The following is a 21,888-nucleotide window of genomic DNA, read 5'->3' as shown; positions in this document are numbered from 1 at the left end:
ACAATTATTCCCATCATTTACCTTTGACTAGTTACTAACTATGGAATGTCTCTCTAATTCTCTTTATTTAAATAGTATAAAATGTATTGTGTGGGAATCAAATAGTATTCATTCAAATACTTTTTATTCAAATAGTTTATGGCAATGCACGGGTTTGTGATATCCATCTATAAACAGAATTGATAGCGAACGTTTAACGATACTACAACTTTGTAGTTAAATAAATCTGCACGCCCTAACGAATACTTACATCAGAGACGTTATTAAGTTTGGTACAACAACAATTTATAAATACGCAGAAGCTTAGGACCGCACCCATCTAACGAACGGCTAATATTACATTTTATGAATGGATCAAGATTTATTATAAGTAGATACAGGTGTATCGTAGGACATGACTTATGATGCTTATTTAAATCTTTGACTGTAATTGATCTGTTAAAGTTATCTATCAATAACAGCTTTTGAAGTGGTGTTTATCTTAATTTGTTGCGATTTATTTTGACGATCCCATTAGAATAATCTCCATAGTTAATGCTGGCTGTCCAGATGAATAAATTCCGAATGGTAATATAATAGCACTAAGTACTCGAAAAAACGAGATATTCAATAAGACATTTCAGTAGAACGACATCTTGGAACTCTACAATTAAAGCTTTATAATCTGTGCTAAAATGAGGAATACTAATAAGTTATTTACCTAGGTACTTACTGTTGAACAAGTCTCAAACAACCGTAATTATTCCCAAAAAGATGTAGATTGTAGGTACACCTACCTATCTACAGCTTACATTTCATAGCGCAATGCATCATGCTAAAGTTTCTCTTCGCCACACCACTTAAGGCCTGAAGCAAACATTTGCATAACATGCGACACTGACCTCCACCTTACATCATTCGTCCCAATCAAACCAACCCGATTGACGTCACAGATCCACCCAAAAACTCAAACAAGTAATTTTCAAACACTAACGCTATATTCCCGCGGAGTATTTTTCCTAGAACAGTTGAAGTGAAGCGGTCGTCCTTGAAGGTCGCCAGCCACGTGCATGCTCGTAAATAAACGCACACATAAGCCCTTAGGACACTCGGACTCGGTGAACCGGTTGCCTTACAAATGTAGTACTCGCGCGTACAACTGCGGTTACCTGGGAAAATGTAGGAAAGCGAGAGTTTTAGTGGGAATGTGTAGCGCTAAGAGAACCGTGACACCGTTTGTGATGCTATAGTTATGGAGTTTAATTCCAATATCAACAAAGATCATTACTGAATCTGTAAATAAGGATTTTTACCCTTTGAGTTTGAAGCTATCCTTGTTTATAGAACTTTAGAAAGTTTTCTTCTATTGACTTCTAAACACACAGCGTATGTGGAACTAAATAAAAATATGACTGTTCACTTACATAAGGTCGAAAAACAGTTCGTTTTCTTACAGTTAGTGTCATAAACTCATTATATTTAATTATATTATTCACGTCTACTTCCTCCGCTTTCTTTATTTATATTCATATTTTCTCAAATTATGACGCAACCATGACTGTATAAGAATACTTAAAGGGTACGAATGAAATAATAGAAGTTATTTCTGCACGCGCCTGTACATAAATGGGCTGCGAAATATTGTTCGAGATATACGTTTACTGAATCTTAACTTGTAAAACCAACATACTTGCAAAATTATCCATTCTAGAGACACATACGCATGCAAATGGTGGGTATTAAGAAAAAAAACGTATTTATAGGTTATACGCACAACGTGGTTATGAATAAAATGATAGAGATCTAGTCTTTAACGATCGTAGTAACATAATAATCTGTTATTACATTGGTAAATTAAAATGATTAACTTCTAAGTAAAGGTTATAATCAACAATACACAGCTGCCTAGCTACTAAATGGTGTTGACATTGTTGACATAGTCATCTAACTGACCACAAAATATCGCATGGGACTGCTATTCTAACTCTAAGTTATCTGTTGTACTTAGATGAACTTGATCTTACAGCACGTGTTTACTATTATTCCAATTATAATAGCAATATTCTGTAAGGAAAAGCCTTTCTATTTGCTTCTATATAAATATACTTACACATCTACAAAGCTATTAACAACTCAACCGATTAAGTTAAAATTCGACGTGGATTTCGTCTCGACTATTACGGATGAAAAAGAACTAACTTTTATCTTTATTTGTACCAGCTGAAACTGCGGACAAAAGCTAGACTACAAAAGGACTTTATTCTATAAATATCATAAAATGTTCACTTGATATTACATGTGTATCGATCACAAATTGAAACATCACGTTTATAAGTATCCACGAGCTCCGAGCACACGCGGCAGGCGGCAGGTGTCATATAGTTATTACTACAACACCTGGATTCATGTCCACACTTATTTATAACTCGATGGACTTGTCACTACGCTTGCACTTTGAAACATGCTTCCCATAAATATACAAAACTTAAATGTATTACGTATAAGGTAAAAGTTTCAAATATTAAACTTGTGAGTACACAAAATGTTGAATTATAACTTAGTTGAACATTTTGTTATGGGCTAAGTTTTACGGGATACCTATACTTTTTTCTCTAGTCCTTTTTTATAAATCTAGTAATATTATAGAAGGATCTCGATTAGTCTTTCTTAATACACTCTTCGCGAATAGCGCAAAAGTATAAAATTCGTGTATTTAGCAGATAGACTTAAGTTGTAGGTAAACTTAATTTTTTTGTAGTTAACATTTGAATTTCAATAAAAAATTGAGTTTAACTTCTGTATAGACCTCATACCTTCTATCCTACCTACGTATACAAAAGCTTATTTTTATGCGTCTCATTTTAAATGTACCCAACTTAAATATTCCCGTCGCCAAGTCACGTCACATGCAAATGCTTTGGTTCCAAACAAAATATATCTTTAGAGCCCTTTTAGGCCACACACATTCGTCACGTACACACATTGGGTTGAACTGACAAATTGACAGATTATTTTTAGTCTCGAAGGTCAGTGGCTGTATAAAGAGCATTTTTGATACGCACGAGTTAGCCTTTTTCTAAAATATACTCAGTTACCCTTTAAATCTTGACTCTTTGAAGTTTAAAATAGTAAAAAAGAGCTCTTATATTATACCTAAAAATATTTTTATTTGGCAACACCTAACACGATCCGTTGACTCTGAAACAAATCACGTGAAATATCAAGTCAATCAAATATTGTGAAGTTAATATTATTAATCTTGCAACACATAAACCACAGAGAAGTTATAAAACAAAAGCTTATTAAAATGAAATAACATTCATAGATTTAACTACCACATTTGATTGCCACATTTTATAGATTCAAATGTGACAATATTAATGTTATAATAATGATATAATGTACACGTCTTCTATTCCCGAGTCGTGAGCGCTCGCAGGAATTTACAGGATGAGAGTAATACCGGATGACATTCACTCCTACTAACAAACCAACTTTCCAAGAACAATATGGATTGAAACGTGTAAAATTGTACATTGTGCTTTTATTTCCGATGCATTGTTAATAATTTATAATCAACTTCATTTTAAAATAAATGAGCATAGTCCATGCTTTACTATTCTTCGGCTGTATTTTTTATTTTTACGACATAATATATAATCTAAATATTATAAATAAATAAATTTGATACACACTAAATCAATCCCGCGTCTAATTCCTGCGTTTGATGTAGAGTTTACAATCAGTTTTATTTGATCGAAATCCACACTTATTATTTTTTTAACTAAGACCATTACTATTATAGTACACCACTGCAATGAAAGTCAGGCGATTTCACTAATAAACGGTTCCATTACTCTGTAATCTAGACCATTGCCCACACTGATTGCTAATCCAAGCTCCGCAAAAAACCTAACAAGAACTAACAATTAATATTTCCTCCTTTTATGTGTGGTCTGTCCTAGAAATCATTTTTCGAAACAACTTTAATAACTTCAATTTATTAACACATTGTTTGGAAGCCGTGGTGTGTTCGGTGAAGCAAGCCGACTTGCTTTTGAAACTTGACCGTTCCACTTTTATAAACGGTGCTTGAGCAAAAGCTTTGGTAAAATATGAGGTGTAATATTTGTGTACTAGGTTTAGTAATCGTAATTATGTTTTATTAGATGCTGCAACTAGGCTTGCTTAAATTTAAATTTCGACCTAGCGACTTTTTGCATCTCGCGGTTTGGCGCAATATTCTGAGCCAATTAATATTTGCTAAATCGAATTATCGAACATACTGATACTCATTATACAGCCTACTGTTGACGTACAATTATCTATGATATTACACAAACAACCTACTTTGATATCTATTTGTTGCGATTAAATAATAATATCGATACTTTGATCACATCAACAAAATTGTATCACAATTTTCTGCTGCTTTTTAGATAAAAGATAAAATATAATAAGCGTTTGACTTTTTCTTAAAAATAAGCGTTTGATTGCAGATATATGAAATGGATGGTTATTACCTATTCAAAGTAGTGTTACGATTGTACACATAATAACATGTACGTACTTATTTGCAATTCAATTCTTACAATGTAATGTGTTACATCCAATGTGTTGGGAACTTTTTGCTCTGGTTTCCATAACAATTTGTAACTTGTTGTAATAATGTATACTTCGATTTTATAATAGATACCCATAATCGTTAAACCATAACGTTAGAGTTCTAGTGAATAATTATTACACCTGTTTTGTCTGTGGTAGACTTTAAAGTTAATAATACATTCGTATGTCTTTCATACAGTGATTGACATAGTCTTAACATCATCAGATAATGTATATCAATAATCGGCATTAAGTAGACCTCAGACATTAATTATGTACCGTAATTTCCAATAATATATGCACTCTTGTACCACGCGGATAAAGCTCAGACTGCCAGGTTTAAATCTCATTATTGATTTCTTATCGCGACTACCAATCTACTGAGCATGACTAATATGGCAATTTCCCCTTTAGTACTTTAATTAATTATAACGCTTCAAAAGGAAGTTCATATCCAACAGCATCAGCTTGATATAATTATAAATTACAGTTACTTACACAGCTAATTATGTTTTACGATACACAAGTGAAATTTCGCTTTCAGTTGGACAGTTTTACAATAACGTAACACGTATTCTCACTTTCTTCTCGCCATGGTGATAAAGTCACAAACGATTGTAAAATCATGTTCTTAGTAAGTGCCCTCATCACTAATTGTCAAAACATATGTGGCTCTTAAGTTGAAACCAAATATGCCAGCACGCGTAAACCTCGAGCGTGACAAACGCACAAACAATCGCTTCTTTGAATTATTTTGTAAAATCGTTAATCGTAATTATCCAAATCCGGAAATCAAGTAATGTAATGTCAAATACGTTTAAATATTCTTACTTTAATCAGTACCGTACGGTTTTGTACAACATTCAAACACGACATTGAATAATTGTAAAAACGACAAAAACAAACCATTTATTTGTCCAACTAGGAAATTCATTCGACTTTTAAAATATTTTTTTTTTTGCAGATTTTCGCTGAAGGTCTATTTCCGTAAAGAAGCGCTGTGGAAAGTATGCCGGCACTAATGAGCGGCAAGCGGCTATTTAGCACAATGCCACTCGGCGTGTTTGACGCTTGACCACAGGTGAAAGGTGCATCGTTCAAACAGAGCGCCGCGCGTTGCAATTGATGAACTGATTCCGATATCCGATTGTTTTTTTTTTTTGAACGAATGAATTCCTAATTTATAAAAAAACGTATTAGACTATACTTATTTATATTCTATGGTCATCATCTGCCTAGCCTTTCTTCTAACTATGTTGGAGTCCGTATCCAGTCTCACCGAATTCAGCTGAATACCAGTATTTTACATGGATCCTACCTATTGGACCTCCACAACCCAGTTACCTGGGTTATAACACGATACCAAGCAAGTAAGACTTTCAAACTTCTGACTACGGGTAACGACTGTCAAATATCGTCGTAAATGGCAGCCGTATTTACATTCTATGGTAAGTATGATAATAGTACTAATGGTGTTAAGTAACAGGTATTAAATAGTACTTTATCATTATTATAGATATCGCTTATTCGATAAATATACCGTTAACCATCCAGTTATATCGGCACTATGAAGGAATTTAATCTATATCATTTAGACAAGCTTATAAAATAAATTATTCTTTGATTCAAATCTCTTTATTAAGTTGCAGTTCAAGTTTAACTAATATACAAGGATAAGAGTTAACAAACTAATTTAATTTAATCTACGCAGATAGTAGTTAAGCAACTTAATCATTTTAATAGCAAATGTAACGGACATTGCTTCATTTACTTAAAGTTAAAGTACAACAAACGCTATCATGTATTAAACGTGTGTTGTGCAAGAAAATTTTAATAAAATACCGGCCAAGTGCGAGTTGAACTCGCGTACCGTGGGTTCTGTACCATTATTTATTAATTAGCATGTTAGTTGCATGGGAACCCCTTTAAATGTTTATTTTATTCTGTTTTAGTATTTGTCGTAATAGCGGCAACAGAAACATATCATCTGTGAAAAATTGAGCAATCAAATTTTCACGGTTCATGAGATTCAACCGGTGGCAAACAGACAGACAAACTGCTAAGTCTTAGTAATAATGTTCTGTTTTACCTTTTGGTTACGGAACTCTAAAAACTATATATTAGATAACTAGAGGAACTGGTATGACGGGAAAAAATAACGTAATAAGTACATACATATTGCACTAGTAATGAGTAATTTATGCAAAATCAGTGTTTATGTGTAGTAACTGCTTCATTATGACATAAGTCACATGTGAAAATATGTAAAGTATGCTGACGAGCGAGCTTGGAACCATATTGAACGATCACGTGATGCTTTAAAATAAAGAAAATATCTGTAGGCTTATTAAATTAATAGTCATTCAATTATTTGAATACTTTAAGCATTTTTATTTTATTGTGGTTAGTGGTCAAGGTAAAGCTAAAGTCGAAGTGGTTCAAGCCGCCTAAAAGCCTATGACATTGTTGATGTTGATGTATGACCATTGTAAAAATTATAATGCATTGATAACATAACGTGCTAGCCAGACTGGTATGAAGAACAAAATCTGTACTAATATTATAAAGCTGAAGAGTTTGTTTGTTTGATTGTTTGTTTGTTTGTTTGAACGCGCTAATCTCAGGAACTACTGGTCCGATTTGAAAAAAATCTTACAGTGTTAGATAGCCTATTTATCGAGGAAGCCTGTGTATCATCACGCTACGACCAATAGGAGCAGAGTACCAGTAAAAAATGTTATAAAAACGGGGAAAATTTGGACCTATTCCCTCTTATGTGACGCAAGCGAAGTTGCGCGAGTCAGCTAGTAACCAACAAAATACGAAAGTTTGAAAACCCTCGCAGTATTTTGTTTGGTAAAAGTGTAATAAACTTTCAATGATTCTTCTCCACATCCGAGGTCAGTCATTGACCCTCGCAAGGACGTCTCTGGAGATGTTTACTTATGGTGTTGAATGTCCTTGTTGACAAACCAACAAGGGCAATGACATCTCAGTATCTTTGAGAACAAATTGAAAACCAATATAAACTGAGTTTTGTGGAGACTTACTTTCCGAATCATTTTGTTCCCTTTTCTTTGTTCTAGCTCCAGCAATGGCAACTTTCGGTATTGCACTGTTTTTTTAGTACTTCGTGGTAGTTGCAGTAGGAAATATTTGTATACTACCGATATATGTATCTGAGAGGTAATGCTTGCGCCAAATCAGGTTGCGCCTTTTAATTACGGTGTAAAAATAACATTGGCGTTAAAAGTGTAGATTAGGTCTTTTCTGTATGAAAACTTCTGTTTATGTGAGTAAGCCGTTTAAAGCCGTAATAAGGGGCATTAAAAGTTTAGTGGTCTAACTTAATAAATTTCCAGAACATACTGTGTACATGTTATATCACTTTCAAATATATTTGGAAGTACCTGTGATTGTAAAAGACAAAATATTCATTAACTTATCTGAACTTACGCCACGATTATTAATAAAGCAAGTGAAATATAAGCAAAGGCAACAAGCCAAACCACCAACTACAGTGAAGTAGTTCTAACCTAATAGAGGCTTGTGACAGCCTAAATTGCGACACTTTGTAGCAAGTTGGTATCAGTGAAAGTGCTGATAAGCCCCGCATTACTCGTTGGGCAACACAGATTTATGGCGGTATGCTCATAACCCTGTTAGATTTATTACGTGATCCTTCACACAGTAGTTTCGATACTGGTTGGTTTAACACAGAAGCTGACAGCTGACGAGTATGGGTCAAGCCAATAAAATTGCAAATAAAAGTAGGTATGTCGCCATGTGGTTAGCCGTAGTTGGTCTCAATAACTGTCAGTATATTAGTCCAATCATCAGGCTATACCCGTCTCTATTAAAAAAAAAGTAATAATTTATATGTTATGATACTATTGGTTACATAGGTGGTTGTAGGTAGGCACATTACACTCATTGTTGTAGTTGCAAAAGCAAAGAGGGGTAACTATTAGTAGGTATATTTAGGTGTCTTCAAATAACGAACATTGAGCATGTTCGAAGAGCTTGATTAATAGAAAAACAGTTTGGTTTTACACACAATTAATAATACTAATAAAGTCTCAGCAGGTTTTAATAACACATTATCCTTCACTTCAAATATTTTATTAATAACCATCATAATGTTTTTTAAAATACAGATTGGCATATTCGACAAGTTTTTGACAGTTCGACAGTCTCACGACGCGGTATTACGGCTCGCCATTAATGTAACTATGAACCTGACCTTTGTACAAAGACGAGTACCCATCATTTGTTCACAATAAACTTGACCTTTACAACAACTACTAAAGTTCAACAATGAAAATTATACAGAGAATCATTGGAGAAGCAATCAAAATGGAATATTATTCGCACCAACAGAAGTTCATGGTTTCCTGGTAGTTCAAAACAGTATCGCAACGATGCGGGCTTCCGCGCTTCATGGAATTCCGTAATTAGGTGCCTCGGACGATTCAAATTCATCGTTATAATAATCGTCTTTGAACCCTTTCGTTGTGGTAGCAGAAAATTCCTGAACAAGCTTGAAATTCTGCCTTTTTCTAGATCAAGAAGTTTAGACATTACAAACAGAAATGACACCTGTAACTTTACTACGTACCGGAAAAAGCATAAAAACATAAAAATAAGTCTAATTTTAAGTAATCTCTTGAGGTATGATATTAATTTTGACGATGATAAGGTATTTCTTTGTATATTTGAACCCAAGTAAGAAAACATGACTTGAGGCACGTAGGTGTTCAAAAACCGATACCGATTAGTGTTGGCCTGACGCATCGTTAAAACCCTTCGATAATTGGAATTTTTTTGATGAAAGAATCCATTGATTTAATTTGAGATATTTCCTCTTATGGTAAAGAATTCTTTGACAGGAACGTAGGTCTTTGAACCTAAAACATAATTCGTCCTTCTAAAGAATAATAAATCTGTGCAATCATTTTCAATATAATTTACTTACTTAATATTAGGTACGTGTTTTATTTGCGGTTTTAAGACTAATATTTTTGTGGTTTTAATTTAAAATATAATAATAACTTGATCTGATTTGCTATTCAATATTGTTATTTATTGTAACACCGAATTACATTATTTCAGTGCAAATGCAACTGTACGTGCTGCCATTTATTTATTTGTTGTTTAATCTCGTAATTTATGTCACTCAAAATGCCGTTTTGAAGCCTCATAAAGCTTTATTTTTCAAGGCTTTAATCTTACTTAACTCATTTTTCTGACTAAAAATCAGTTAAATATGATTCAATAATAGTAAATCGTAATTAAAAAGTTAATTAATCTCTGTTTGACGGATAGCAAAATTATAGTTATCTGCTTAGTGCTTTGAGTTGTGTTACTAAGTAATAACGGTACTATGAGGCTATAAAGAAACGCTTCAAATGCAGCTGTGCAGCTCACCATCAGTTATTTAAAAAACTAACATATCACAGATTATTACTGGCCGGGTATTTCATTACGATATGAAATGTCTAATTATCCAGTAAAACAACGATTTGAAAGATGCTTTAATTTTACAAAAAAGTATTAGGGTAACGTGCACTGTTCCCGATCAGTGGTCAAATACATTTCATGAATTTTAATTTGTCCGATTAAATTTTGTCCTTAGTCCACACTCACTCTTTTTTATAGCAACCTAAATACCAGTTAAAAAACTGAATAAACACTGAAAAAGAAAGCCACTATCCAAACTAGTCACTTATTTGAAAAAAGCGACTCATAGAACAATAGTGAAGACAAATGAAAACGTTAGATGTTATTTAATATTTATTTTGTTTAAATGAAGTCGAAAAACGATTATTATTTTTATTTCAGATAAAACTGGAAGATTCGCCCTGTTCATTAGCTATCAAGTGAACAGTGTAACAACCGGAGCGTCGGAGCAGGAAGCTGCGCGTGAGATTAGTGCGCGCGCGCCGTGAAGGCCGGAGATAAATGCTTCCGAACCACGTGCGATGACACCCGACTACTACCAAACACCCGCATTTGATTATACCCCAGTACATAATTAATTATTGTTATATAATCACATACACAAATAAAACATTTAGCAAAAAATACATTTTAAACAAAAAGGTTTTAATCCAGTTCAGCCAAAATCACTGGCTGTTTTCTTGTAGAGTATCTCGGATGCCGTAAAATTTTATTTTTAATTTTATTTTCTTTTTTACAAATGGCTTCTGCAACATTTTCTTGAGGGTCGATGGCCAGTTCGTTATTTATTTTCGTACGAAACAGGTTATAATTGTATATTAATTTTACGTACAGTTTTTTATTCACAAAAACTAACAGCTAGCTCATTAATAATTTCTTAATATATATATACTGAAAATAAAATATGTGTGTGAAAAACATCGCAGACGTAGTAAAAGAGTAAATCCGGTTTGTAATAGAAGTAATTCTTTTATAGAGAATGTTTAACCTTTCCAAACATTAAGTAAGTAATCATTTTTACTTTTCTTCCTGCCGTGTGATATGATTATTGACATTATAAAGAAAGTTAATGGGAGTTAAGATAATATCGCAATTTTTTGTGAAATCACGAGTTAAAACTTTCCGTAATTTAGCTTCTGAGATTATTTGAGTATCGTTTCATCAAGCAACATGACTTTCAGAAATACAAACATACATAATATCGTAACTATTATAACCGAAGGTGTTTCTGAAATACCTTATACAAAATTCATTAAAATTCTCTATATCAACCCGGACTTTGGATTTGTGCCTATAAGATAACACCTTACCTAGAATCGGGGCTTGAGAACTAGCGATATACAGATACTCATATAAATATAGTATATTTTTACTTATGTACAATAAAACAGTAACATTAATCTTGGCTGCCCATTATCTCTCACTTCCCGAAATCGTCAGCTATAAAATCGTCAAACCAAAAAATTTCGTCTAGCACCCGACCACACACATTTGTTTATTTTGTTCAAATAATTTACTGGCATTTGGCCCAGCTTATATTACACACGATGCCGACTTGTCAACATATGGTCATTCTAGAAACAATGGCCTCAGCCAACCATATAATATATCTCAAAAGCCTTATACCCATTTCTCGGAAGCAACAACCGAAAAAAGCTTACTCAAATACCCTCCTTCATAATGACTGACAATCATTAATGTTCCGTAGCAGTAATAAAACGAAACGAGGCAAAAAAATCTCGTATTTAGATTTGTGTGACACCCTTGACCCCCAAAAACATTTGGTAATTTATCTTTTCAATCTTCATAACGTGTCGACGAGACCGCCCAAAGTATCAAATTACAGAAAAAGTAACTCAACGTTTCAGTTGAGACAGCTATCAAGGTAATTACAGAGTGCATTACACTTTCAACAAAATTACTATAATCTCTTCCTACTTAACATTTGTAACATGGATACGTGTCCTAATTGCTATAACTGTAAATGGGTGCAAAAAGTCACGTAGGCATTTTGAATGTAAAGAAATTTCTCGTCCACAATTCAAAGTTTTTGCATCTCAGTTGACAACTAGTGTACGTCAAATTGATGGTCACTAATTAGTACATTGCTACTTTGACATAACAAGTTAATCACAATCATTTAAGGAAGAAAACGATGGACAGCATAGTGGCTTTAAAATAGTTGTCAACTGAGATACGTGATAGCGCCCCGGATCGCTTTTGAATGAAAAACCATTACTCTTTTTTTTGGCATGACCGTTTTGTTCCTTGCTTGCATTGCATGTCATTATAACGTGACGTCACATTTGTGTCATAGACAATGTAGACATGAAACAAAAGCACAAAGCGCATTCAACTTTAATTGCGAATAATTTAACCATCATAATGTGTTATGTAAATTTTAGAATGAAGATGTTAGCGTTGCAATAACCATAAATATGCAAGAAATGAGGACATACAAACAGCCAACAGGTCTGTAATATAGTATCATTTGAGCAGCATCGTTTTTATAATTGACTGAAATACACGAGTTCAATGATCATGTTTTTTTGCAACTATACATCTTTGTGACGGCTCTTTGTTTAAAATTCTTTGATTTCTTACTTCCTTTTTATTTTCCCAGGGTTAGAATTGATAAAAAGTGCACAATTCGTGTATTTGTGTAACTGTTCTTCATGAGTTTTGGTGTTGCATGTACTAAAATGATTATTTATTGCTCTACGGTTCCGGCAAAACAGTAATATAGGAACTATAGTAAGGATTGACAGACAGCAACAAAGGTAGCTATGACAAACTATATAAGCCTGTAAGTGACGATGTGTCAAGGTTTCTCATTTGTTGTACTAACCATACTATCTTCAATAAGCTTGCAGTTTTATTATTATATCACAACTTAATTCTTATGACAATCTAAGCAGTGTTATACAGTCTACGGTTACACTAAATACGCATACGCGGAACTAACCTAATGATGTACTCGTAAATATTTTGTTCAGGGTACGATTACATCCGATGATCATTCGTACTGCCTTTGTGTCGGCCTCCGACCTCCGGCGTTCGACGGTGTGTTTGAACTTAATTTAGTAAACAATCAAAATGTCATGTACTTGAACCCAACACGTTGTTATTTATTTACGCATGACAAATACTGGCCACACGTACAAATGTACATATTATTGTACATTACATGTGTTTACTTACACGGCTTCATATATTTATGAGTAAAAATATTTATTGAGGTTAATCAACATATTTCATTACATGATTATGTAAGATTTGGCCGAAGTTTGAAATTCGCGTTCGTTTGTATAAATAAAACTTCTACAAAGATATGATATGTGTGAGATGTGCCCAAAAATGTTTTATACTTAACACTTTAATGACTAGCATTTTCATACAAACATAAGTAATGTATAAATGGATAATGTTTTAGTTCCTTTCACACTTAAAGGTCACAATAGTATGCCAAAATATTTATGTTATTACACGCAAATTACCCCATGATTATGTCTCCTTTCGCTCCTGAACAGTACAACATACCTTCATAGACCAACCTTGTTTAAATTCATGGCAGTTGCATTATAATTATTATCTTAATATATATAACTCAAAGGTGACTGACTGACATAGTGATCTATCAAAGTCACTGGATGGATCGGGGTGAAATTTGGCAAGTAGATGTTACGGCGTAGGCATCCGCTAAGAAAGGATTTTGATCAATTCTATCCCCAAGGGGATAAAATAGGGGATGCAAGTTGGTATGAAAATTCTGTCCTAAGTCACATACCATGCGGACGAAGTCGCGGGCAAAAATAAATAAATATCATTAGACAACTCACACACGGTCATTTGATTCCAAACTAAGCAGAGATTGTACTATGGTAACCAAATAACTGATAAAGATAAACATACTTATATACTTATAAAAACATACTTACATAGATACATTAACAACCAGGTTCAGAACAAATATTTGTCCACACACAAAGACTTGTCCCGGGTGGGATTCGAACCCACCACACGCGGCGCTACAGTTATTGCGGCGAGGAGACCACGTTAACCACTGCGCCAAACGTGCTGTTTAAAATAGATATAGAACTTGTTTTGTATTCAAAGTTGAAAGGTCAGAAAGAGGTTCGTTATGTTGTTACGGTGGTAATGACATGCCACAAGTGGTTGACCTCACGCCACGGTATAATTGAAGGTTTACTCTGCTTTACCAAATTATATGTGTTCCAGATCATCATAAAAAAATCAGAATACTTTTGTTAATTTGATGCAAATGGCAATTTAAGTGGCTTTTGCAACATTTGGCTGTTTAAAACAGGCATACTTAGATTGTGTATCAGTATTCGACATGCTTATACATACAATTTATCAAATTAGTATAATATTATTTGCTTGTTATTCACGTAGAACGTTCATTAAAAATAAATAAATGAAGACTACTTAACTTACAGTTAGGTAAGTATCATAGTGAGCACTAGAAGCGCTCTTAGTGCAATAAAAATAAATTATTTCCTACAATAATAAATTCAAGTTAACTGTACAATTAATGGAATAGAAGCCTCTGCTTAGTATAATAGCCTATTAGCTTCTACCAATAATTACGCAATTATTTTTACACCTACAAGTAGCGCTCATACCATTTTCAGAGGCAATCGTAACGTTTGCACGCACCATCCTATTAGGAAAACGCAGAACCATGTACCATTGTGCCCGCGAATTTATTGTCCAACTAGTCCAGCCTTTACATAAAGCTAAGTCAGGTCTAATTAAAAAGAATTTAAAAGTTTCAAAAGGCATCTTGGGCTCGAAACAATGGTCTTAAGGGTCATCGCTCCCCGTGGGACGACAATACGCGCTAATTGCATTCAGCAGTATGGGTATCATTAGTTTAGTTACACGTTCAATTTGTGATCATTAAACGTTTTTGTCAATCTATAATTGAAACTCCACATTTGAATATTAATAAGAATTGGAAAGATTATTTGAATGAATGACTGAATTCGCACGCTATATTCGCACGAAGCTGTGTAGTTATCTAGCGAGCATCACAAGTTAGCAAAAATGCTTCAATGATTCGTTTTATACTTACTCATATTATGGCATAAATGATGTCCTAATAAATGATTGTTAAAGATATGAGCGTGTAGCAGGGTCTCTCGTTTCCATATCACAGACACGTGGGCTGATGCTGGTACTAATGCGCGATTAATCATGTCGATCTTTATGGTTTGTTTTGAGTGAGCTTTTAAACTTGGAACACGGGATGGTTTAATTAATTGAAGCGCTTATTCAAGTTTATGAAAGCATAAGAACTTTTTGTTTTAATCTAAATAGAGAAGGTCTGGCAGGTTTTTTTACTTTTTTTAGAACAGTTTTGAAACATGTGGAAGTCGTTGTTTTTCTGTGAAGTTATTCTTGCAGTAATTATATCATCAAGAAGTTTTTTTCGACGAGATGATTAGTAAACGTGGGTTGTAGAACTCGTAAGCACTTCTTTTGTTTAATCTTGTCTGAGTAAAAAAAATATATAAGCTAGAAATTACAATGCGAAGAAGCCTTACCTCCTAAACTTATAAATAAATAACAGCATCTAATCATCAGTTTCAGGAAAAGTAAGTTTTAAAGCGTATACACCTCCGTCTTTTTACGATTCTACGTAAAACATGGATTCTTGAAAGATCGTTGTAAATAAATTATAAAGTTAAGCGAAAGCTGGAAGCTCTCTCGGTTTGAGAGTTCTCTCGAAATCTTCATGTATATTTAAAGCACTCATGTTAATATGATATTGGTGTAAAGTGCTCGCAACCACGCATTACTTATGTAAGTGTACCACGTTTTAAAGCATTTGCAGGCAAGTACTGCTAACGTACATAGATCCTTTATGTAACACACGCTCTTAACCTTATAGCTAGGTAAATACAAGAAATCATCTTTGGAAAAATGATTAATTACAAAAAATTACAATACTTGAGCTATATTATTGGGACTTTGTTCTATCATACACAGCTATTAATTTAGTCATTTTCTATATTATCTAAAATAACCTCAAGAACATGGTCATGCGTTCCATCTCATATTTACAACCGTTTCTATTCCTATTTGTACTTTTTATAAGCCCTGAGCCAATTACAAAATGTAATAGGTAATATCAAAAGTAACGTACATCCGATATCCGATTCCCATAACGGTTAAAAGTGCCCCTCGGCGATTTGTTCGTCAAATACTCTTAATTCATATATCCTGTTGCAAAGAGGGGATCGTAGTGCCATGCGGGATTCGACACGGCAGGGCATTGACGTGCTACGGATAATGGTGTCAAATTGCAATATTTACTTAAAGACGTATGAACACTGGTTTGAAATGATCGTGAGCATTGGAGACGAAATAAATGTTTCTCCCTTTGAAAGACAAGAAGAGTGTAAGATCAGGGGCCGTACTCTGACACGTATTTCACCGGTGGAAAAGGATAGCACTTAAAAACCCAATAGCGTTATCTTTTTCTCACAGCAGAACTTCAATCTAAAGGAATGAAACCAAAAATTTGCAACTGAAAAGTACCTATATAAAGTTCACATAGCGTTCAATTATAATACATACAATACTATTATTAATATAACATTCAAAGTCCATTAACCCACACGACAAAAATGACATCACACAATATTTTTTATTTAATTTTTTTATCAATTACATCATGTCACACAGTTGCCTGCCTATTTACGCATGAGTTCGTAATTAACCCACAGATAATAAATGATTGATCACGGGCACAGATGATTGCCACTAGTTTTTACTACATTGTTAATAAGAACATCATTAATTTATATTACGACGCCCCAATGAGTCTGCTGATTGTAATTAATTTATTGATTTTAATACAGTTGATTCATTCAGTCGAGAAATTCTTCTGTTGGTAACGAAAAAAGCAGGCGTTTTGTATACTATGTGGTTTTATTAATTAAGCATATGATTTGTTACTACTAACAAGAAAAAAATGCTACTTACTAGTACTTACCTACTTAAAGGTTCAGTAAAGTTTAATATGAGCTAAATATAAACACGAACTTTTTCCATATATCTCTATCAAAAGACATTTTACTATCGGCAGCAAGAATGAAATAAAATGTTTCTATACTGTAAACGTAGTGACATCTTCGCCAACAATAATATTATTCCCTTTATCTAAACAGAGACAAATCTAATACCACTTCCGACATGAACAAATTGTCCGCAGTGCTGAGTCACAAAGCTATTACTTGAGTCCCATGTCGTCGCGGGGCGGCGGCATTTTCCATAAAACATAAAGACAAACATTATCCAGGATCCAGACGTTAAGTGCACGCGATCTGGAGCGCCACACAGTCTGGCACACTTCCAGGACTACGCTTAAGTGCTTGCCAAGTACATGCCTGAGGGCCAGTATAAGCTATACGATTTGTAGATTTCTTCAGATTGAACTATTTGCTTTAACTTTTTATATCAAGTTGAGATTTCATACATTACAGATTCGTATATAGAGTTTTATCTACTATTTTGTACTTATATAATTTTAATCATGTAGGAGTTTTTTTCATAAAAAAAGAGCGGCTGATTCGCTTTTCAATCGCAAAGCAGGGAAAGAAACCAGTACATTTTTTTGATAAGTAATGTAGAGAAATACAAAAAATATTCATATATAAAAGTTAATTTGCAGACTGCGAGTGAGCTAATTTGACTTTTGTCGAATCACTGTTATTATCGTGATTGGTAAAAATGCTTCTGCACTTTGCTGAACTCAAAATTCTGGTAAGTAATTATTTAAATGACACGTGAAACCTGTCCATCATTACCGTGTCATTAAAACTCATTTGTCGACTAAAAGAAATATCAATTTATTTTACTGGGGACGATTATTTAACACAAAAGTTAAGGTATTTCACAGAAGTACTACGTATATAATATCATGTATTACTACAAAAGTTCAAGTTCATCAAGTTTAAAAGAATATAAAGAATTACATTTACCCAGAAATTGGTAAAAATATTAACATTTCTACAACATACTCATTTAAGAACGTTGTGGTTCTATTTTTGTTTAGCTTCAGCTGGAAGTTGGTCTTTATATTAAAGAGTTCATTGACTCTATCGTACGACTAGTAGCATGTGGAAAACATTGGACTATTCGCCATCAGATAATATTGTTATGTCGCCATGCCTGTTATGTAGTGAGTACTCAATTTAGTTAGACATTATTCATCAGAAAAAATTACTATACGTAGAATAAGCACCAACAGTGCCAACTTTAATGAGAGATTTAGTTCTAATTGCTTAGGAATTTACAAGAACTGAAGTTACTTTAAAAATAATTAAAATCTACCAATTTACAATAAAAGTTATGCAAAGTCATCATTTCAGATCGCTTGAAGTCCTTGCTTACACAAGAATTTAGTGAACGGGGACGACAGTAAACTACTAAATATTTCTACACAATAATGTACGTACAGCATAAATCACATTAAACATTAGTACTACACTCCGACATTAAATTAACTCTACGGTATTTCATAAAGATATTAATAACTGCTTGTACATAACAATTCAACGAGTAATACGATACCTTATAATAGATCTCTTACAGAATTAAGGTAATCAGTCAGTCGGGTACGAAAGCTCAGTGGATATTAAGTGAATGGGTGCCTACTGCCTAGTGTCAATGACATAGCACTTTCGTGACATTGAAGGCCTTTATGCAACCGTAGGCCCGTTAGTACCTACAGGGAATGTTAACAAATGCCTTACTAAGCAGTACATGATCAGTTTGTATCGGATTTCCATATTGGTTGAATACCAACGGGTTATTATTAAGGTTACGTCATTAAATTTGCAATCGTTTGACTAAATGTAAATAGATTTTAACAATAGATTCTTTATTAGGTTTAAATATTGTTATATATTAGTAGATTAAGCTGAGTACATAGCACTAACACATTTTATTTTTACCGTTCGGCAAAGTTCGATTATTTACGATACAGGTCGGAAAGCATAATTTATTGCACGCAAACCTGCAGCCCACGCTAGATTTATTATTCATTTTATTTTTCGGTATATAAAAGCCACACCTCCTTCAAACGTGCCAAGAGAAAACGATTGTGTCCAGTGTTATAAAAATTAAGTTAAACCTTCTCTCGAGAACTAAAGATATAATCTTGTTAATATTTTGCTCATTTCCTTGACTCCCATCATCACCTTTACTCACCAAACTGTTGACCAAAAGCCTTTGTTATGTGTCTACTAATGGACAAAATATTTTCATTGTAGCATTACTATAAGCTGTCAATATACGTCAAATCACATTCATCAATTACAATACAATGTACTTCCTAAAATGCAAGGAATTTAGCACTTATGTATGGAAGTCGTGGCCATCTTTACGTACTAACCACACACAATGAAGCAATGAGTCAGTCTTTACACCTTCATATTTTGTTATTCGACCTGCCCCCAAACTAATGCTAAATAAGGAAAGTTGTAGGTTTTGAAAGCGAATGCTTTAAATATGCGATGGATTATATTCTATTGTCTATATTAAACATAGAATAAAATGAACATTAATTAAATTATTCGTTATATTCCCTCAACCTTGCCCGTCAATGGGACAATAATGGGCTAAAAAAAATGATTGAGAATACAAATCCATATCCCTAAACTAATACACGTTTCTTCAACTTTGTCCAGTTCTGATGTAGCTAGGTATAGTAATTTGAGTGTGCGCCAATACTAATACCTACCTAAAAACATTAATTATGTCGAACACTTCATCAATAATATAAAAAATGTTTTAACAGCTGGAGTTGTCATTAGTTTGAGATCTCCTAAATGCAGCACATGACGGCATCTCCCAGTCATATTTTCATTAGTTTATTCATCAGCGTTAAAAGCGGAACATTTCCATGAAATATTCGAAGTAATACAATTTATCTTATCCTTATCCATCAGATAACACTATCACGGACATGTGAGTGACGCGTCCTGTCGTGTGATCAATACCATCAATACTGATCAGATGAATATTAAGTAACATCGCACCTTTGTAGGGCCTTTGTCTGCCCGTCACTGTGAATTCATTCAGCCATCATCTTTTATTTGCGGCTTCAATGTTGAGTGTATTATGATCTAACAGGTTTGCCTTCTCAATGGGGGTTGACTTCTAATGAATAACTGAAGGTTGGTGTATTATTTTGTCCACGTGTAAAATAGTGACGGTAATGTTACCACTAACTTAGGAGCTTTAAACTGTCGCGACTTTTATACATAATTTTCAATCGCGTTTAAGACCCGTTACATTATAATATAGCTTAGAATCATTCACAAAGATAACATTTCCTTAATTCTACTAACGCGTTGAACAATTTTTCCTTTCACAAGAGCCTTCTATAATAAAATGCATTTCAAATTAAAATAGCGGCATTTTTTCAACAAAGAACGGGCGAGTAATTTACAAGTCTATTCTTTAGTTTTTTCTGAAGACCTAGTGGACATTTTCTTACAGTACTGTGGACAATTGGAGCATTCAGCGTGAAGGCTGGACTGTGCTTCCTGGCTGACTACAATAGGCAGGGAAAAACTGTCTCAATAACTAGCTAATTAAAAATGTTAACTGCTTGTTTGTTGTCTATTGTCAACGGCGACGCACAAAAATAGTTTCTATGAAATATTCTAGACTGATCGTTGTAAAGAAATGTGGTGTGACAGTCTCCTAAATTTCCTGTTTCCGTGATTAGCGTTATTATTTATACTTATATTAAGAAGGCGAAAAATCTGATCGAATATATAAACAGCTTTCAGTGTAAATAAAACTCGTAGTAAAGTTACAGGACTTCAAAAGCAATTCAAATTATTCTTGGGATCTATTTCAAAGTTTAAATTAATGTAAGAACAAGAATAGATCCAATCTACGTTCTCAAAAGTCATTCAAGGCGAGAGAGCCACATATTTAGTTTATAAAAACAAAACGTTTCAGATCCTTTATATCAACAGGATAGTAACATTTACCAATTTAATTCGACTATAAATAAAATCCTTTCTTCCGTAAGATAAAATCCTTTTAAGTTCTAACAGTCGTTTATACGTCGCTAGGCTAATAAAAACTTGTAAGCTTGGAGTTTAGTACGTCTCAGTTAGGACAAGACAGACAGACAGACGAACGGACATAAAAACAAAACGCACACCTATAAGGATAGATCGTAAAACTCGCATTAGAGTGTGCTTACTAAACGTAAACAGTACAGGTGACAACAGAAGTGTTGAACAAGTTCAACATTCAAAAAGTTAATATTTAAAAGTAGTAACGGCTATAACGAATCCAGCATATGTGAAAATAATAAGATGACAAAACCCAAAATACAGATGTTAAACCTAACAAAATAGTATTATATTTCTGACATCTACTTTCAGACTATCAACAATAGTTTTTCGAATTCTGCTTTCACTTTTGATTTTTAATTAATGAAGCTTCAAATTATTGCGTAATTGCGACATAACTGGGTGCCAAGACATACAATGCACCTTGTTTGCCAAATTGAGACCCTAAGTCCTAATTACTTGTACCAAAGACAACGTAACAAAGCATTCGGTAGCATGTGCTACATCGCCATTAATAATACATTTACATTATTTAAAAAAAAAAACAATAAACCTCATCGTAATTTATGCTTATTCAATGGTATTATAATTAGCGGGTACATTGTTGTTTTATTTTTAGTCTTGAACTGAATGGAAGAATAATGTTGTCACTAAAACCATAAAGTTGTAAATAATCTATTTGTAAGTTCAAAACTTAATTTTATCATATTAAGAT

General features: G+C 33.6%; 1 long non-coding RNA gene across 1 annotated transcript in view; it reads left to right on the top strand.

The window, feature by feature from the left end:
• LOC142979153 (uncharacterized) overlaps window positions 1-10,586 on the top strand; it is a 45,670-nt gene extending 35,084 nt beyond the window's left edge. Inside the window, exons 2-3 of the long non-coding RNA XR_012959812.1 lie at window positions 5,549-6,032; window positions 10,426-10,586. This is a non-coding gene — a long non-coding RNA (uncharacterized LOC142979153). The remainder of the gene's footprint in view (window positions 1-5,548; window positions 6,033-10,425) is intronic.
• The last annotated feature ends 11,302 nt before the right edge of the window (window positions 10,587-21,888 follow it).

The sequence above is a fragment of the Anticarsia gemmatalis genome, chromosome 16, assembly GCF_050436995.1.
Source record: "Anticarsia gemmatalis isolate Benzon Research Colony breed Stoneville strain chromosome 16, ilAntGemm2 primary, whole genome shotgun sequence".
NCBI lineage: Eukaryota > Metazoa > Arthropoda > Insecta > Lepidoptera > Erebidae > Anticarsia > Anticarsia gemmatalis.
Note: the sequence above shows the minus strand (reverse complement) of the source record. Positions and strands in the feature narration are given on the sequence as shown.